Raw genomic sequence first — 16,344 nt, 5'->3', positions numbered from 1 at the left:
AATTTCAGGATATGGTTTCAAAATCGCCTCTTGGAATAAAAGTGGTCCTCATTCCTGTCTTCCAAAGAAATAGAGACCGGGTAAGGAGAGCCCAACTTTGAGCTACAAGGACATTGGCCCTTAGTCTGTGCATTCCAGCCCAATACATGCCAACAAGATTCCTGAGTTAGTGTCTGTTTCTCTAGTGTAGTGGTTATCACGTTCGCCTTACACGCGAAAGGTCCCTGGTTCGAGACCGGGCAGAAACAGCGGTTTGCTGTTTTTAACAGTGTTTGCCTTTACTGGCTGACTTTATAGGAAAGCTGAGATAATAGAGGCTGTCTATCCCTCACCAACCTGACGTAGTGTGCTCCAGGGATCTCAGTGACAGCTCGAAAAGAGAAGTGACGATAGCTTGCGCCATTCGCTTGCTCGCCCTTTGCTCTGAAGGGTGGGCCTACTTCATGAAAGCAAGGAATGAGAGCAGAAATGCTTTTCTTGTCCTCACCACAAGCAGACACTTAGAGAAAACAAACTGTCTGAAGGACAGAGGCTTTTTAATTTCTTGTTTGATGACGGCCATGGAAAAGACAGCAATCATATTGCAGAAGAGAGCAACATGTGCAGTTGCTTGCTTTGGGTGAAGCATTCACCGACTAGCTGCCACTAACCCCTGGAGCCGTGTCAGAGGTGACTCTTGCGTGGCTCGTTGGTCTAGGGGTATGATTCTCACTTAGGGTGCGAGAGGTCCCGGGTTCAAATCCCGGACGAGCCCTTTTTAGAGCTAAACATACAAATCGTACTAAAAATGCACTATGCCTGACTATTTCTAGTAATACTCGGTTGATTTTTTGCTTAACATATTCCTAACCTCAGTAGAAAAATGGATCACCGTGCTTTTTCTGCCTACCTGCTTAGTCTCAGTGTGTCCCAGGTGATGCTTTCCCAAGCTGTACTCGCAGACATTTAGGCATCAGATATTTGTCTGTCGATGCCTGCACAAGTAAATTTTGAATACGTCTAATTGCAAGCATGTTGGATGATATCTCTGAGGTTTTCACACTTGTTCTGCACATTCTGAGCCGCTGCTGATACAGCAGAATAGAAGTAGGATGAAGCCTTGAGAGGAACTTTGCTTTAACAGTAGCAAGCAGCAAGGTCGTTTCTGTAGTGTAGTGGTCATCACGTTCGCCTAACACGCGAAAGGTCCCCAGTTCGAGACCGGGCAGAAACACTGAGCGTTGGCTGCTTTTATGTGCACACTCTAAAACCTTATTATCTGAATGCAAGTTTAAGAAGAGGTGGTCTTTGAACACAGTGAGCCGTGGGAAACTTTCTTTACCTTTGCAAGACGAAACAAAGTTATCTGCATCCATCATCTGAGGGTCGTTCTTGTGCCTATTTTTATTTTGTTTAAGCTATGTTGTACTGTTGGGGCCTTTACACCTGTGACATTGCTGTGAAGGTTGTAAGTGGAAACATTGGCAGGTGCAGATAGAAGAGTTAGACCTAAGCCCCCCTCATGAGCCGTCAGGATGGCCGAGTGGTCTAAGGCGCCAGACTCAAGAGAGCTTGATCTTCAGTGTAGCTGAGCCTTCTGGACTCCTCATGGAGGCGTGGGTTCAAATCCCACTTCTGACAGGTCCCTTTTACACCCGTAAATCTTCCTGTTTTTTGCAGTGCGTTCCCGGCAAACACCACAATCTTTGCAGGAACCTGTAGCATGTGAAGAGAAATCCACCAACAATCAGGCTGGGCCCTCAATCACAATTCCATGGATTTCTGGAAATGACACCTCAGGCACACCTTCCATTAAATTTGCACTCCATCACAGTAACTGCCATGCTGGGTTTCTAACTAAGCAGTTGATCCCATCATTTGTTGTGAGGCTCTCCTGCCACCTTTTGGGCAGAGAAGGCACTGTCCCTGCAAAAACACAGGCAGACATGTTCAACAGGGCTTCCTGGTTATGTGGGAGGAGCAGAATGCCATTGGTCCCCCCTTGCAAATTCTAATTTACATAAGGAAGACAGAGAGGTAGCTGGGAGTAGGCACTGCACACGGGCATTGCACTCTCTCTTATGATTTGCAGCCAATTCTAGATTGAGGCAGGAGGAAAGGAGGTGACTCACCCAACAATGGCTATACTGAGAAGTCAGCCACTCTGGGTCTCCCAGGTGAGTGTTTCAGGCCTGTGAGCCACTCATATAAATCTCGCCTGATCGAGCGCTGAGCGAGCGCGTTTGAATCCAAATATCAAACCCCTCTTTCTCAGGCGCAGGAAATGGTGGGCCCTTCATTGCTTCTGGTGTGGAAGTCTATGGGGCAAGGGTCCAGGACTTGCAGAGGAGAACAATTGCCAGAAAGTGCTTGCTGTTCTCATCTGTGCCTTTTTTCTGCTCACTGGCTGATAGGAGATTGGCTGCCCCCTTTCTTGCTAGAGTGAAAAAACAACAACTTGAGAGAAAACATGACGTTGTGAGGCTCACTTAGAGGGAGACTAGCCAAATAGCCCTGCTTTTTTCTGAAAGATGCTTCAGAAATTGTTCAAAATGTCTCCTGGCCACTCAGGCTCGTTGGTCTAGGGGTATGATTCTCGCTTTGGGTGCGAGAGGTCCCGGGTTCAAATCCCGGACGAGCCCATGCTGTGGACATTTTCAGGATGCTTGTAATATAGGAGCATTTCTTCTTTTCAATGCTATAAGACGCTGTGTATGTCGAGAAAGTTCCTTACCCTGCACGCTATTTTCCACTTGTGGCGTGATAAAGGAGTGCAGGACTTCTTTGCAACTGCTTTTCTGGGCCAGACCAGCATGGTAGGAACATTACATGCATAGTGTTTTTCTAGTGTAATTTCAGGATATGGTTTCAAAATCGCCTCTTGGAATAAAAGTGGTCCTCATTCCTGTCTTCCAAAGAAATAGAGACCGGGTAAGGAGAGCCCAACTTTGAGCTACAATGACATTGGCCCTTAGTCTGTGCATTCCAGCCCAATACATGCCAACAAGATTCCTGAGTTAGTGTCTGTTTCTGTAGTGTAGTGGTTATCACTTTCGCCTGACACGCGAAAGGTCCCTGGTTCGAGACCGGGCAGAAACAGCGGTTTGCTGTTTTTAACAGTGTTTGCCTTTACTGGCTGACTTTATAGGAAAGCTGAGATAATAGAGGCTGTCTATCCCTCACCAACCTGACGTAGTGTGCTCCAGGGATCTCAGTGACAGCTCGAAAAGAGAAGTGACGATAGCTTGCGCCATTCGCTTGCTCGCCCTTTGCTCTGAAGGGTGGGCCTACTTCATGAAAGCAAGGAATGAGAGCAGAATTGCTTTTCTTGTCCTCACCACAAGCAGACACTTAGAGAAAACAAACTGTCTGAAGGACAGAGGCTTTTTAATTTCTTGTTTGATGATGGCCATGGAAAAGACAGCAATCATATTGCAGAAGAGAGCAACATGTGCAGTTGCTTGCTTTGGGTGAAGCATTCACCGACTAGCTGCCACTAACCCCTGGAGCCGTGTCAGAGGTGACTCTTGCGTGGCTCGTTGGTCTAGGGGTATGATTCTCGCTTAGGGTGCGAGAGGTCCCGGGTTCAAATCCCGTACGAGCCCTTTTTAGAGCTAAACATACAAATCGTACTAAAAATGCACTATGCCTGACTATTTCTAGTAATACTCGGTTGATTTTTTGCTTAACATATTCCTAACCTCAGTAGAAAAATGGATCACCGTGCTTTTTCTGCCTACCTGCTTAGTCTCAGTGTGTCCCAGGTGATGCTTTCCCAAGCTGTACTCGCAGACATTTAGGCATCAGATATTTGTCTGTCGATGCCTGCACAAGTAAATTTTGAATACGTCTAATTGCAAGCATGTTGGATGATATCTCTGAGGTTTTCACACTTGTTCTGCACATTCTGAGCCGCTGCTGATACAGCAGAATAGAAGTAGGATGAAGCCTTGAGAGGAACTTTGCTTTAACAGTAGCAAGCTGCAAGGTCGTTTCTGTAGTGTAGTGGTCATCACGTTCGCCTAACACGCGAAAGGTCCCCAGTTCGAGACCGGGCAGAAACACTGAGCATTGGCTGCTTTTATGTGCACACTCTAAAACCTTATTATCTGAATGCAAGTTTAAGAAGAGGTGGTCTTTAAACACAGTGAGCCGTGGGAAACTTTCTTTACCTTTGCAAGACGAAACAAAGTTATCTGCATCCATCATCTGGGGGTCGTTCTTGTGCCTATTTTTATTTTGTTTAAGCTATGTTGTATTGTTGGGGCCTTTACACCTGTGACATTGCTGTGAAGGTTGTAAGTGGAAACATTGGCAGGTGCAGATAGAAGAGTTAGACCTAAGCCCCCCTCATGAGCCGTCAGGATGGCCGAGTGGTCTAAGGCGCCAGACTCAAGAGAGCTTGATCTTCAGTGTAGCTGAGCCTTCTGGTCTCCTCATAGAGGCGTGGGTTCAAATCCCACTTCTGACAGGTCCCTTTTACACCCGTAAATCTTCCTGTTTTTTGCAGTGCGTTCCCGGCAAACACCACAATCTTTGCAGGAACCTGTAGCATGTGAAGAGAAATCCACCAACAATCAGGCTGGACCCTCAATCACAATTCCATGGATTTCTGGAAATGACACCTCAGGCACACCTTCCATTAAATTTGCACTCCATCACAGTAACTGCCATGCTGGGTTTCTAACTAAGCAGTTGATCCCATCATTTGTTGTGAGGCTCTCCTGCCACCTTTTGGGCAGAGAAGGCACTGTCCCTGCAAAAACACAGGCAGACATGTTCAACAGGGCTTCCTGGTTATGTGGGAGGAGCAGAATGCCATTGGTCCCCCCTTGCAAATTCTAATTTACATAAGGAAGACAGAGAGGTAGCTGGGAGTAGGCACTGCACACGGGCATGGCACTCTCTCTTATGATTTGCAGCCAATTCTAGATTGAGGCAGGAAGAAAGGAGGTGACTCGCCCAACAATGGCTATACTGAGAAGTCAGCCACTCTGGGTCTCCCAGGTGAGTGTTTCAGGCCTGTGAGCCACTCATATAAATCTCGCCTGATCGAGCGCTGAGCGAGCGCGTTTGAATCCAAATATCAAACCCCTCTTTCTCAGGCGCAGGAAATGGTGGGCCCTTCCTTGCTTCTGGTGTGGAAGTCTATGGGGCAAGGGTCCAGGACTTGCAGAGGAGAACAATTGCCAGAAAGTGCTTGCTGTTCTCATCTGTGCCTTTTTTCTGCTCACTGGCTGATAGGAGATTGGCTGCCCCCTTTCTTGCTAGAGTGAAAAAACAACAACTTGAGAGAAAACATGACGTTGTGAGGCTCACTTAGAGGGAGACTAGCCAAATAGCCCTGCTTTTTTCTGAAAGACGCTTCAGAAATTGTTCAAAATGTCTCCTGGCTACTCAGGCTCGTTGGTCTAGGGGTATGATTCTCGCTTTGGGTGCGAGAGGTCCCGGGTTCAAATCCTGGACGAGCCCATGCTGTGGACATTTTCAGGATGCTTGTAATATAGGAGCATTTCTTCTTTTCAATGCTATAAGACGCTGTGTATGTCGAGAAAGTTCCTTACCCTGCACGCTATTTTCCACTTGTGGCGTGATAAAGGAGTGCAGGACTTCTTTGCAACTGCTTTTCTGGGCCAGACCAGCATGGTAGGAACATTACATGCATAGTGTTTTTCTAGTGTAATTTCAGGATATGGTTTCAAAATCGCCTCTTGGAATAAAAGTGGTCCTCATTCCTGTCTTCCAAAGAAATAGAGACCGGGTAAGGAGAGCCCAACTTTGAGCTACAAGGACATTGGCCCTTAGTCTGTGCATTCCAGCCCAATACATGCCAACAAGATTCCTGAGTTAGTGTCTGTTGCTGTAGTGTAGTGGTTATCACGTTCGCCTTACACGCGAAAGGTCCCTGGTTCGAGACCGGGCAGAAACAGCGGTTTGCTGTTTTTAACAGTGTTTGCCTTTACTGGCTGACTTTATAGGAAAGCTGAGATAATAGAGGCTGTCTATCCCTCACCAACCTGACGTAGTGTGCTCCAGGGATCTCAGTGACAGCTCGAAAAGAGAAGTGACGATAGCTTGCGCCATTCGCTTGCTCGCCCTTTGCTCTGAAGGGTGGGCCTACTTCATGAAAGCAAGGAATGAGAGCAGAAATGCTTTTCTTGTCCTCACCACAAGCAGACACTTAGAGAAAACAAACTGTCTGAAGGACAGAGGCTTTTTAATTTCTTGTTTGATGACGGCCATGGAAAAGACAGCAATCATATTGCAGAAGAGAGCAACATGTGCAGTTGCTTGCTTTGGGTGAAGCATTCACCGACTAGCTGCCACTAACCCCTGGAGCCGTGTCAGAGGTGACTCTTGCGTGGCTCGTTGGTCTAGGGGTATGATTCTCGCTTAGGGTGCGAGAGGTCCCGGGTTCAAATCCCGGACGAGCCCTTTTTAGAGCTAAACATACAAATCGTACTAAAAATGCACTATGCCTGACTATTTCTAGTAATACTCGGTTGATTTTTTGCTTAACATATTCCTAACCTCAGTAGAAAAATGGATCACCGTGCTTTTTCTGCCTACCTGCTTAGTCTCAGTGTGTCCCAGGTGATGCTTTCCCAAGCTGTACTCGCAGACATTTAGGCATCAGATATTTGTCTGTCGATGCCTGCACAAGTAAATTTTGAATACGTCTAATTGCAAGCATGTTGGATGATATCTCTGAGGTTTTCACACTTGTTCTGCACATTCTGAGCCGCTGCTGATACAGCAGAATAGAAGTAGGATGAAGCCTTGAGAGGAACTTTGCTTTAACAGTAGCAAGCAGCAAGGTCGTTTCTGTAGTGTAGTGGTCATCACGTTCGCCTAACACGCGAAAGGTCCCCAGTTCGAGACCGGGCAGAAACACTGAGCGTTGGCTGCTTTTATGTGCACACTCTAAAACCTTATTATCTGAATGCAAGTTTAAGAAGAGGTGGTCTTTGAACACAGTGAGCCGTGGGAAACTTTCTTTACCTTTGCAAGACGAAACAAAGTTATCTGCATCCATCATCTGAGGGTCGTTCTTGTGCCTATTTTTATTTTGTTTAAGCTATGTTGTACTGTTGGGGCCTTTACACCTGTGACATTGCTGTGAAGGTTGTAAGTGGAAACATTGGCAGGTGCAGATAGAAGAGTTAGACCTAAGCCCCCCTCATGAGCCGTCAGGATGGCCGAGTGGTCTAAGGCGCCAGACTCAAGAGAGCTTGATCTTCAGTGTAGCTGAGCCTTCTGGACTCCTCATGGAGGCGTGGGTTCAAATCCCACTTCTGACAGGTCCCTTTTACACCCGTAAATCTTCCTGTTTTTTGCAGTGCGTTCCCGGCAAACACCACAATCTTTGCAGGAACCTGTAGCATGTGAAGAGAAATCCACCAACAATCAGGCTGGGCCCTCAATCACAATTCCATGGATTTCTGGAAATGACACCTCAGGCACACCTTCCATTAAATTTGCACTCCATCACAGTAACTGCCATGCTGGGTTTCTAACTAAGCAGTTGATCCCATCATTTGTTGTGAGGCTCTCCTGCCACCTTTTGGGCAGAGAAGGCACTGTCCCTGCAAAAACACAGGCAGACATGTTCAACAGGGCTTCCTGGTTATGTGGGAGGAGCAGAATGCCATTGGTCCCCCCTTGCAAATTCTAATTTACATAAGGAAGACAGAGAGGTAGCTGGGAGTAGGCACTGCACACGGGCATTGCACTCTCTCTTATGATTTGCAGCCAATTCTAGATTGAGGCAGGAGGAAAGGAGGTGACTCACCCAACAATGGCTATACTGAGAAGTCAGCCACTCTGGGTCTCCCAGGTGAGTGTTTCAGGCCTGTGAGCCACTCATATAAATCTCGCCTGATCGAGCGCTGAGCGAGCGCGTTTGAATCCAAATATCAAACCCCTCTTTCTCAGGCGCAGGAAATGGTGGGCCCTTCATTGCTTCTGGTGTGGAAGTCTATGGGGCAAGGGTCCAGGACTTGCAGAGGAGAACAATTGCCAGAAAGTGCTTGCTGTTCTCATCTGTGCCTTTTTTCTGCTCACTGGCTGATAGGAGATTGGCTGCCCCCTTTCTTGCTAGAGTGAAAAAACAACAACTTGAGAGAAAACATGACGTTGTGAGGCTCACTTAGAGGGAGACTAGCCAAATAGCCCTGCTTTTTTCTGAAAGATGCTTCAGAAATTGTTCAAAATGTCTCCTGGCCACTCAGGCTCGTTGGTCTAGGGGTATGATTCTTGCTTTGGGTGCGAGAGGTCCCGGGTTCAAATCCCGGACGAGCCCATGCTGTGGACATTTTCAGGATGCTTGTAATATAGGAGCATTTCTTCTTTTCAATGCTATAAGACGCTGTGTATGTCGAGAAAGTTCCTTACCCTGCACGCTATTTTCCACTTGTGGCGTGATAAAGGAGTGCAGGACTTCTTTGCAACTGCTTTTCTGGGCCAGACCAGCATGGTAGGAACATTACATGCATAGTGTTTTTCTAGTGTAATTTCAGGATATGGTTTCAAAATCGCCTCTTGGAATAAAAGTGGTCCTCATTCCTGTCTTCCAAAGAAATAGAGACCGGGTAAGGAGAGCCCAACTTTGAGCTACAATGACATTGGCCCTTAGTCTGTGCATTCCAGCCCAATACATGCCAACAAGATTCCTGAGTTAGTGTCTGTTTCTGTAGTGTAGTGGTTATCACGTTCGCCTGACACGCGAAAGGTCCCTGGTTCGAGACCGGGCAGAAACAGCGGTTTGCTGTTTTTAACAGTGTTTGCCTTTACTGGCTGACTTTATAGGAAAGCTGAGATAATAGAGGCTGTCTATCCCTCACCAACCTGACGTAGTGTGCTCCAGGGATCTCAGTGACAGCTCGAAAAGAGAAGTGACGATAGCTTGCGCCATTCGCTTGCTCGCCCTTTGCTCTGAAGGGTGGGCCTACTTCATGAAAGCAAGGAATGAGAGCAGAAATGCTTTTCTTGTCCTCACCACAAGCAGACACTTAGAGAAAACAAACTGTCTGAAGGACAGAGGCTTTTTAATTTCTTGTTTGATGATGGCCATGGAAAAGACAGCAATCATATTGCAGAAGAGAGCAACATGTGCAGTTGCTTGCTTTGGGTGAAGCATTCACCGACTAGCTGCCACTAACCCCTGGAGCCGTGTCAGAGGTGACTCTTGCGTGGCTCGTTGGTCTAGGGGTATGATTCTCGCTTAGGGTGCGAGAGGTCCCGGGTTCAAATCCCGGACGAGCCCTTTTTAGAGCTAAACATACAAATCGTACTAAAAATGCACTATGCCTGACTATTTCTAGTAATACTCGGTTGATTTTTTGCTTAACATATTCCTAACCTCAGTAGAAAAATGGATCACCGTGCTTTTTCTGCCTACCTGCTTAGTCTCAGTGTGTCCCAGGTGATGCTTTCCCAAGCTGTACTCGCAGACATTTAGGCATCAGATATTTGTCTGTCGATGCCTGCACAAGTACATTTTGAATACGTCTAATTGCAAGCATGTTGGATGATATCTCTGAGGTTTTCACACTTGTTCTGCACATTCTGAGCCGCTGCTGATACAGCAGAATAGAAGTAGGATGAAGCCTTGAGAGGAACTTTGCTTTAACAGTAGCAAGCAGCAAGGTCGTTTCTGTAGTGTAGTGGTCATCACGTTCGCCTAACACGCGAAAGGTCCCCAGTTCGAGACCGGGCAGAAACACTGAGCATTGGCTGCTTTTATGTGCACACTCTAAAACCTTATTATCTGAATGCAAGTTTAAGAAGAGGTGGTCTTTAAACACAGTGAGCCGTGGGAAACTTTCTTTACCTTTGCAAGACGAAACAAAGTTATCTGCATCCATCATCTGGGGGTCGTTCTTGTGCCTATTTTTATTTTGTTTAAGCTATGTTGTATTGTTGGGGCCTTTACACCTGTGACATTGCTGTGAAGATTGTAAGTGGAAACATTGGCAGGTGCAGATAGAAGATTTAGACCTAAGCCCCCCTCATGAGCCGTCAGGATGGCCGAGTGGTCTAAGGCGCCAGACTCAAGAGAGCTTGATCTTCAGTGTAGCTGAGCCTTCTGGTCTCCTCATGGAGGTGTGGGTTCAAATCCCACTTCTGACAGGTACCTTTTACACCCGTAAATCTTCCTGTTTTTTGCAGTGCGTTCCCGGCAAACACCACAATCTTTGCAGGAACCTGTAGCATGTGAAGAGAAATCCACCAACAATCAGGCTGGACCCTCAATCACAATTCCATGGATTTCTGGAAATGACACCTCAGGCACACCTTCCATTAAATTTGCACTCCATCACAGTAACTGCCATGCTGGGTTTCTAACTAAGCAGTTGATCCCATCATTTGTTGTGAGGCTCTCCTGCCACCTTTTGGGCAGAGAAGGCACTGTCCCTGCAAAAACACAGGCAGACATGTTCAACAGGGCTTCCTGGTTATGTGGGAGGAGCAGAATGCCATTGGTCCCCCCTTGCAAATTCTAATTTACATAAGGAAGACAGAGAGGTAGCTGGGAGTAGGCACTGCACACGGGCATGGCACTCTCTCTTATGATTTGCAGCCAATTCTAGATTGAGGCAGGAAGAAAGGAGGTGACTCGCCCAACAATGGCTATACTGAGAAGTCAGCCACTCTGGGTCTCCCAGGTGAGTGTTTCAGGCCTGTGAGCCACTCATATAAATCTCGCCTGATCGAGCGCTGAGCGAGCGCGTTTGAATCCAAATATCAAACCCCTCTTTCTCAGGCGCAGGAAATGGTGGGCCCTTCCTTGCTTCTGGTGTGGAAGTCAATGGGGCAAGGGTCCAGGACTTGCAGAGGAGAACAATTGCCAGAAAGTGCTTGCTGTTCTCATCTGTGCCTTTTTTCTGCTCACTGGCTGATAGGAGATTGGCTGCCCCCTTTCTTGCTAGAGTGAAAAAACAACAACTTGAGAGAAAACATGACGTTGTGAGGCTCACTTAGAGGGAGACTAGCCAAATAGCCCTGCTTTTTTCTGAAAGACGCTTCAGAAATTGTTCAAAATGTCTCCTGGCCACTCAGGCTCGTTGGTCTAGGGGTATGATTCTCGCTTTGGGTGCGAGAGGTCCTGGGTTCAAATCCCGGACGAGCCCATGCTGTGGACATTTTCAGGATGCTTGTAATATAGGAGCATTTCTTCTTTTCAATGCTATAAGACGCTGTGTATGTCGAGAAAGTTCCTTACCCTGCACGCTATTTTCCACTTGTGGCGTGATAAAGGAGTGCAGGACTTCTTTGCAACTGCTTTTCTGGGCCAGACCAGCATGGTAGGAACATTACATGCATAGTGTTTTTCTAGTGTAATTTCAGGATATGGTTTCAAAATCGCCTCTTGGAATAAAAGTGGTCCTCATTCCTGTCTTCCAAAGAAATAGAGACCGGGTAAGGAGAGCCCAACTTTGAGCTACAAGGACATTGGCCCTTAGTCTGTGCATTCCAGCCCAATACATGCCAACAAGATTCCTGAGTTAGTGTCTGTTTCTGTAGTGTAGTGGTTATCACGTTTGCCTTACACGCGAAAGGTCCCTGGTTCGAGAGCGGGCAGAAACAGCGGTTTGCTGTTTTTAACAGTGTTTGCCTTTACTGGCTGACTTTATAGGAAAGCTGAGATAATAGAGGCTGTCTATCCCTCACCAACCTGACGTAGTGTGCTCCAGGGATCTCAGTGACAGCTCGAAAAGAGAAGTGACGATAGCTTGCGCCATTCGCTTGCTCGCCCTTTGCTCTGAAGGGTGGGCCTACTTCGTGAAAGCAAGGAATGAGAGCAGAAATGCTTTTCTTGTCCTCACCACAAGCAGACACTTAGAGAAAACAAACTGTCTGAAGGACAGAGGCTTTTTAATTTCTTGTTTGATGACGGCCATGGAAAAGACAGCAATCATATTGCAGAAGAGAGCAACATGTGCAGTTGCTTGCTTTGGGTGAAGCATTCACCGACTAGCTGCCACTAACCCCTGGAGCCGTGTCAGAGGTGACTCTTGCGTGGCTCGTTGGTCTAGGGGTATGATTCTCGCTTAGGGTGCGAGAGGTCCCGGGTTCAAATCCCGGACGAGCCCTTTTTAGAGCTAAACATACAAATCGTACTAAAAATGCACTATGCCTGACTATTTCTAGTAATACTCGGTTGATTTTTTGCTTAACATATTCCTAACCTCAGTAGAAAAATGGATCACCGTGCTTTTTCTGCCTACCTGCTTAGTCTCAGTGTGTCCCAGGTGATGCTTTCCCAAGCTGTACTCGCAGACATTTAGGCATCAGATATTTGTCTGTCGATGCCTGCACAAGTAAATTTTGAATACGTCTAATTGCAAGCATGTTGGATGATACCTCTGAGGTTTTCACACTTGTTCTGCACATTCTGAGCCGCTGCTGATACAGCAGAATAGAAGTAGGATGAAGCCTTGAGAGGAACTTTGCTTTAACAGTAGCATGCAGCAAGGTCGTTTCTGTAGCGAAGTGGTCATCACGTTCGCCTAACACGCGAAAGGTCCCCAGTTCGAGACCGGGCAGAAACACTGAGCGTTGGCTGCTTTTATGTGCACACTCTAAAACCTTATTATCTGAATGCAAGTTTAAGAAGAGGTGGTCTTTGAACACAGTGAGCCGTGGGAAACTTTCTTTACCTTTGCAAGACGAAACAAAGTTATCTGCATCCATCATCTGGGGGTCGTTCTTGTGCCTATTTTTATTTTGTTTAAGCTATGTTGTATTGTTGGGGCCTTTACACCTGTGACATTGCTGTGAAGGTTGTAAGTGGAAACATTGGCAGGTGCAGATAGAAGAGTTAGACCTAAGCCCCCCTCATGAGCCGTCAGGATGGCCGAGTGGTCTAAGGCGCCAGACTCAAGAGAGCTTGATCTTCAGTGTAGCTGAGCCTTCTGGTCTCCTCATGGAGGCGTGGGTTCAAATCCCACTTCTGACAGGTCCCTTTTACACCCGTAAATCTTCCTGTTTTTTGCAGTGCGTTCCCGGCAAACACCACAATCTTTGCAGGAACCTGTAGCATGTGAAGAGAAATCCACCAACAATCAGGCTGGACCCTCAATCACAATTCCATGGATTTCTGGAAATGACACCTCAGGCACACCTTCCATTAAATTTGCACTCCATCACAGTAACTGCCATGCTGGGTTTCTAACTAAGCAGTTGATCCCATCATTTGTTGTGAGGCTCTCCTGCCACCTTTTGGGCAGAGAAGGCACTGTCCCTGCAAAAACACAGGCAGACATGTTCAACAGGGCTTCCTGGTTATGTGGGAGGGGCAGAATGCCATTGGTCCCCCCTTGCAAATTCTAATTTACATAAGGAAGACAGAGAGGTAGCTGGGAGTAGGCACTGCACACGGGCATGGCACTCTCTCTTATGATTTGCAGCCAATTCTAGATTGAGGCAGGAGGAAAGGAGGTGACTCGCCCAACAATGGCTATACTGAGAAGTCAGCCACTCTGGGTCTCCCAGGTGAGTGTTTCAGGCCTGTGAGCCACTCATATAAATCTCGCCTGATCGAGCGCTGAGCGAGCGCGTTTGAATCCAAATATCAAACCCCTCTTTCTCAGGCGCAGGAAATGGTGGGCCCTTCATTGCTTCTGGTGTGGAAGTCTATGGGGCAAGGGTCCAGGACTTGCAGAGGAGAACAATTGCCAGAAAGTGCTTGCTGTTCTCATCTGTGCCTTTTTTCTGCTCACTGGCTGATAGGAGATTGGCTGCCCCCTTTCTTGCTAGAGTGAAAAAACAACAACTTGAGAGAAAACATGACGTTGTGAGGCTCACTTAGAGGGAGACTAGCCAAATAGCCCTGCTTTTTTTCTGAAAGACGCTTCAGAAATTGTTCAAAATGTCTCCTGGCCACTCAGGCTCGTGGTCTAGGGGTATGATTCTCGCTTCGGGTGCGAGAGGTCCCGGGTTCAAATCCCGGACGAGCCCATGCTGTGGACATTTTCAGGATGCTTGTAATATAGGAGCATTTCTTCTTTTCAATGCTATAAGACGCTGTGTATGTCGAGAAAGTTCCTTACCCTGCACGCTATTTTCCACTTGTGGCGGGATAAAGGAGTGCAGGACTTCTTTGCAACTGCTTTTCTGGGCCAGACCAGCATGGTAGGAACATTACATGCATAGTGTTTTTCTAGTGTAATTTCAGGATATGGTTTCAAAATCGCCTCTTGGAATAAAAGTGGTCCTCATTCCTGTCTTCCAAAGAAATAGAGACCGGGTAAGGAGAGCCCAACTTTGAGCTTCAAGGACATTGGCCCTTAGTCTGTGCATTCCAGCCCAATACATGCCAACAAGATTCCTGAGTTAGTGTCTGTTTCTGTAGTGTAGTGGTTATCACGTTCGCCTTACACGCGAAAGGTCCCTGGTTCGAGACCGGGCAGAAACAGCGGTTTGCTGTTTTTAACAGTGTTTGCCTTTACTGGCTGACTTTATAGGAAAGCTGAGATAATAGAGGCTGTCTATCCCTCACCAACCTGACGTAGTGTGCTCCAGGGATCTCAGTGACAGCTCGAAAAGAGAAGTGACGATAGCTTGCGCCATTCGCTTGCTCGCCCTTTGCTCTGAAGGGTGGGCCTACTTCATGAAAGCAAGGAATGAGAGCAGAAATGCTTTTCTTGTCCTCACCACAAGCAGACACTTAGAGAAAACAAACTGTCTGAAGGACAGAGGCTTTTTAATTTCTTGTTTGATGACGGCCATGGAAAAGACAGCAATCATATTGCAGAAGAGAGCAACATGTGCAGTTGCTTGCTTTGGGTGAAGCATTCACAGACTAGCTGCCACAAACCCCTGGAGCCGTGTCAGAGGTGACTCTTGGGTGGCTCGTTGGTCTAGGGGTATGATTCTCGCTTAGGGTGCGAGAGGTCCCGGGTTCAAATCCCGGACGAGCCCTTTTTAGAGCTAAACATACAAATCATACTAAAAATGCACTATGCCTGACTATTTCTAGTAATACTCGGTGCATTGTTGCGCAACATATTCCTAAACTCAGAAGAAAAATGGATCACCGTGCTTTTTCTGCCTACCTGCTTAGTCTCAGTGTGTCCCAGGTGATGCTTTCCCAAGCTGTACTCGCAGACATTTAGGCATCAGATATTTGTCTGTCGATGCCTGCACAAGTAAATTTTGAATACGTCTAATTGCAAGCATGTTGGATGATATCTCTGAGGTTTTCACACTTGTTCTGCACATTCTGAGCCGCTGCTGATACAGCAGAATAGAAGTAGGGTGAAGCCTTGAGAGGAACTTTGCTTTAACAGTAGCAAGCAGCAAGGTCGTTTCTGTAGTGTAGTGGTCATCACGTTCGCCTAACACGCGAAAGGTCCCCGGTTCGAGACCGGGCAGAAACACTGAGCGTTGGCTGCTTTTATGTGCACACTCTAAAACCTTATTATCTGAATGCAAGTTTAAGAAGAGGTGGTCTTTGAACACAGTGAGCCGTGGGAAACTTTCTTTACCTTTGCAAGACGAAACAAAGTTATCTGCATCCATCATCTGGGGGTCGTTCTTGTGCCTATTTTTATTTTGTTTAAGCTATGTTGTATTGTTGGGGCCTTTACACCTGTGACATTGCTGTGAAGGTTGTAAGTGGAAACATTGGCAGGTTCAGATAGAAGAGTTAGACCTAAGCCACCCTCATGAGACGTCAGGATGGCCGAGTGGTCTAAGGCGCCAGACTCAAGAGAGCTTGATCTTCAGTGTAGCTGAGCCTTCTGGTCTCCTCATGGAGGCGTGGGTTCAAATCCCACTTCTGACAGGTCCCTTTTACACCCGTAAATCTTCCTGTTTTTTGCAGTGCGTTCCCGGCAAACACCACAATCTTTGCAGGAACCTGTAGCATGTGAAGAGAAATCCACCAACAATCAGGCTGGGCCCTCAATCACAATTCCATGGATTTCTGGAAATGACACCTCAGGCACACCTTCCATTAAATTTGCACTCCATCACAGTAACTGCCATGCTGGGTTTCTAACTAAGCAGTTGATCCCATCATTTGTTGTGAGGCTCTCCTGCCACCTTTTGGGCAGAGAAGGCACTGTCCCTGCAAAAACACAGGCAGACATGTTCAACAGGGCTTCCTGGTTATGTGGGAGGAGCAGAATGCCATTGGTCCCCCCTTGCAAATTCTAATTTACATAAGGAAGACAGAGAGGTAGCTGGGAGTAGGCACTGCACACGGGCATTGCACTCTCTCTTATGATTTGCAGCCAATTCCAGATTGAGGCAGGAGGAAAGGAGGTGACTCACCCAACAATGGCTATACTGAGAAGTCAGCCACTCTGGGTCTCCCAGGTGAGTGTTTCAGGCCTGTGAGCCACTCATATAAATCGA

At 47.0% G+C, this 16,344-nt stretch overlaps 29 non-coding genes across 29 annotated transcripts; all 29 read left to right on the top strand.

Moving 5' to 3' along the window:
- Positions 1 to 175: 175 nt before the first annotated feature.
- Positions 176 to 248, top strand: TRNAV-UAC (transfer RNA valine (anticodon UAC)). The gene has a single exon. It is a non-coding gene; the product is annotated as a tRNA-Val (tRNA).
- A 434-nt stretch (positions 249 to 682) lies between these two features.
- On the top strand, positions 683 to 754 carry TRNAP-AGG (transfer RNA proline (anticodon AGG)). The gene has a single exon. It is a non-coding gene; the product is annotated as a tRNA-Pro (tRNA).
- A 386-nt stretch (positions 755 to 1,140) lies between these two features.
- TRNAV-AAC (transfer RNA valine (anticodon AAC)) lies at positions 1,141 to 1,213 on the top strand. The gene has a single exon. It is a non-coding gene; the product is annotated as a tRNA-Val (tRNA).
- A 295-nt stretch (positions 1,214 to 1,508) lies between these two features.
- Positions 1,509 to 1,620, top strand: TRNAL-CAA (transfer RNA leucine (anticodon CAA)). Its single transcript has 2 exons — positions 1,509 to 1,546; positions 1,575 to 1,620. It is a non-coding gene; the product is annotated as a tRNA-Leu (tRNA).
- A 929-nt stretch (positions 1,621 to 2,549) lies between these two features.
- Positions 2,550 to 2,621, top strand: TRNAP-UGG (transfer RNA proline (anticodon UGG)). Its single transcript has one exon. It is a non-coding gene; the product is annotated as a tRNA-Pro (tRNA).
- Positions 2,622 to 3,005: 384 nt separating this feature from the next.
- On the top strand, positions 3,006 to 3,078 carry TRNAV-GAC (transfer RNA valine (anticodon GAC)). The gene has a single exon. It is a non-coding gene; the product is annotated as a tRNA-Val (tRNA).
- A 434-nt stretch (positions 3,079 to 3,512) lies between these two features.
- On the top strand, positions 3,513 to 3,584 carry TRNAP-AGG (transfer RNA proline (anticodon AGG)). Its single transcript has one exon. It is a non-coding gene; the product is annotated as a tRNA-Pro (tRNA).
- Positions 3,585 to 3,970: 386 nt separating this feature from the next.
- Positions 3,971 to 4,043, top strand: TRNAV-AAC (transfer RNA valine (anticodon AAC)). Its single transcript has one exon. It is a non-coding gene; the product is annotated as a tRNA-Val (tRNA).
- Positions 4,044 to 4,338: 295 nt separating this feature from the next.
- On the top strand, positions 4,339 to 4,450 carry TRNAL-CAA (transfer RNA leucine (anticodon CAA)). Its single transcript has 2 exons — positions 4,339 to 4,376; positions 4,405 to 4,450. It is a non-coding gene; the product is annotated as a tRNA-Leu (tRNA).
- Positions 4,451 to 5,379: 929 nt separating this feature from the next.
- TRNAP-UGG (transfer RNA proline (anticodon UGG)) lies at positions 5,380 to 5,451 on the top strand. Its single transcript has one exon. It is a non-coding gene; the product is annotated as a tRNA-Pro (tRNA).
- Positions 5,452 to 5,835: 384 nt separating this feature from the next.
- TRNAV-UAC (transfer RNA valine (anticodon UAC)) lies at positions 5,836 to 5,908 on the top strand. Its single transcript has one exon. It is a non-coding gene; the product is annotated as a tRNA-Val (tRNA).
- A 434-nt stretch (positions 5,909 to 6,342) lies between these two features.
- Positions 6,343 to 6,414, top strand: TRNAP-AGG (transfer RNA proline (anticodon AGG)). Its single transcript has one exon. It is a non-coding gene; the product is annotated as a tRNA-Pro (tRNA).
- A 386-nt stretch (positions 6,415 to 6,800) lies between these two features.
- TRNAV-AAC (transfer RNA valine (anticodon AAC)) lies at positions 6,801 to 6,873 on the top strand. Its single transcript has one exon. It is a non-coding gene; the product is annotated as a tRNA-Val (tRNA).
- A 295-nt stretch (positions 6,874 to 7,168) lies between these two features.
- Positions 7,169 to 7,280, top strand: TRNAL-CAA (transfer RNA leucine (anticodon CAA)). Its single transcript has 2 exons — positions 7,169 to 7,206; positions 7,235 to 7,280. It is a non-coding gene; the product is annotated as a tRNA-Leu (tRNA).
- A 929-nt stretch (positions 7,281 to 8,209) lies between these two features.
- TRNAP-UGG (transfer RNA proline (anticodon UGG)) lies at positions 8,210 to 8,281 on the top strand. Its single transcript has one exon. It is a non-coding gene; the product is annotated as a tRNA-Pro (tRNA).
- Positions 8,282 to 8,665: 384 nt separating this feature from the next.
- Positions 8,666 to 8,738, top strand: TRNAV-GAC (transfer RNA valine (anticodon GAC)). The gene has a single exon. It is a non-coding gene; the product is annotated as a tRNA-Val (tRNA).
- A 434-nt stretch (positions 8,739 to 9,172) lies between these two features.
- Positions 9,173 to 9,244, top strand: TRNAP-AGG (transfer RNA proline (anticodon AGG)). The gene has a single exon. It is a non-coding gene; the product is annotated as a tRNA-Pro (tRNA).
- A 386-nt stretch (positions 9,245 to 9,630) lies between these two features.
- Positions 9,631 to 9,703, top strand: TRNAV-AAC (transfer RNA valine (anticodon AAC)). The gene has a single exon. It is a non-coding gene; the product is annotated as a tRNA-Val (tRNA).
- A 295-nt stretch (positions 9,704 to 9,998) lies between these two features.
- On the top strand, positions 9,999 to 10,110 carry TRNAL-CAA (transfer RNA leucine (anticodon CAA)). The gene is made up of 2 exons: positions 9,999 to 10,036; positions 10,065 to 10,110. It is a non-coding gene; the product is annotated as a tRNA-Leu (tRNA).
- A 929-nt stretch (positions 10,111 to 11,039) lies between these two features.
- TRNAP-UGG (transfer RNA proline (anticodon UGG)) lies at positions 11,040 to 11,111 on the top strand. Its single transcript has one exon. It is a non-coding gene; the product is annotated as a tRNA-Pro (tRNA).
- A 384-nt stretch (positions 11,112 to 11,495) lies between these two features.
- Positions 11,496 to 11,568, top strand: TRNAV-UAC (transfer RNA valine (anticodon UAC)). The gene has a single exon. It is a non-coding gene; the product is annotated as a tRNA-Val (tRNA).
- A 434-nt stretch (positions 11,569 to 12,002) lies between these two features.
- TRNAP-AGG (transfer RNA proline (anticodon AGG)) lies at positions 12,003 to 12,074 on the top strand. Its single transcript has one exon. It is a non-coding gene; the product is annotated as a tRNA-Pro (tRNA).
- Positions 12,075 to 12,460: 386 nt separating this feature from the next.
- TRNAV-AAC (transfer RNA valine (anticodon AAC)) lies at positions 12,461 to 12,533 on the top strand. Its single transcript has one exon. It is a non-coding gene; the product is annotated as a tRNA-Val (tRNA).
- Positions 12,534 to 12,828: 295 nt separating this feature from the next.
- On the top strand, positions 12,829 to 12,940 carry TRNAL-CAA (transfer RNA leucine (anticodon CAA)). Its single transcript has 2 exons — positions 12,829 to 12,866; positions 12,895 to 12,940. It is a non-coding gene; the product is annotated as a tRNA-Leu (tRNA).
- Positions 12,941 to 13,869: 929 nt separating this feature from the next.
- Positions 13,870 to 13,942, top strand: TRNAP-CGG (transfer RNA proline (anticodon CGG)). Its single transcript has one exon. It is a non-coding gene; the product is annotated as a tRNA-Pro (tRNA).
- Positions 13,943 to 14,325: 383 nt separating this feature from the next.
- On the top strand, positions 14,326 to 14,398 carry TRNAV-UAC (transfer RNA valine (anticodon UAC)). The gene has a single exon. It is a non-coding gene; the product is annotated as a tRNA-Val (tRNA).
- A 434-nt stretch (positions 14,399 to 14,832) lies between these two features.
- TRNAP-AGG (transfer RNA proline (anticodon AGG)) lies at positions 14,833 to 14,904 on the top strand. The gene has a single exon. It is a non-coding gene; the product is annotated as a tRNA-Pro (tRNA).
- A 385-nt stretch (positions 14,905 to 15,289) lies between these two features.
- On the top strand, positions 15,290 to 15,362 carry TRNAV-AAC (transfer RNA valine (anticodon AAC)). The gene has a single exon. It is a non-coding gene; the product is annotated as a tRNA-Val (tRNA).
- Positions 15,363 to 15,657: 295 nt separating this feature from the next.
- On the top strand, positions 15,658 to 15,769 carry TRNAL-CAA (transfer RNA leucine (anticodon CAA)). The gene is made up of 2 exons: positions 15,658 to 15,695; positions 15,724 to 15,769. It is a non-coding gene; the product is annotated as a tRNA-Leu (tRNA).
- The last annotated feature ends 575 nt before the right edge of the window (positions 15,770 to 16,344 follow it).

Source organism: Lissotriton helveticus, chromosome 10 (genome assembly GCF_964261635.1).
Source record: "Lissotriton helveticus chromosome 10, aLisHel1.1, whole genome shotgun sequence".
In the NCBI taxonomy this organism is placed as follows: Eukaryota; Metazoa; Chordata; class Amphibia; order Caudata; family Salamandridae; genus Lissotriton; species Lissotriton helveticus.
This window is presented reverse-complemented; position numbering and strand designations above follow the sequence as displayed.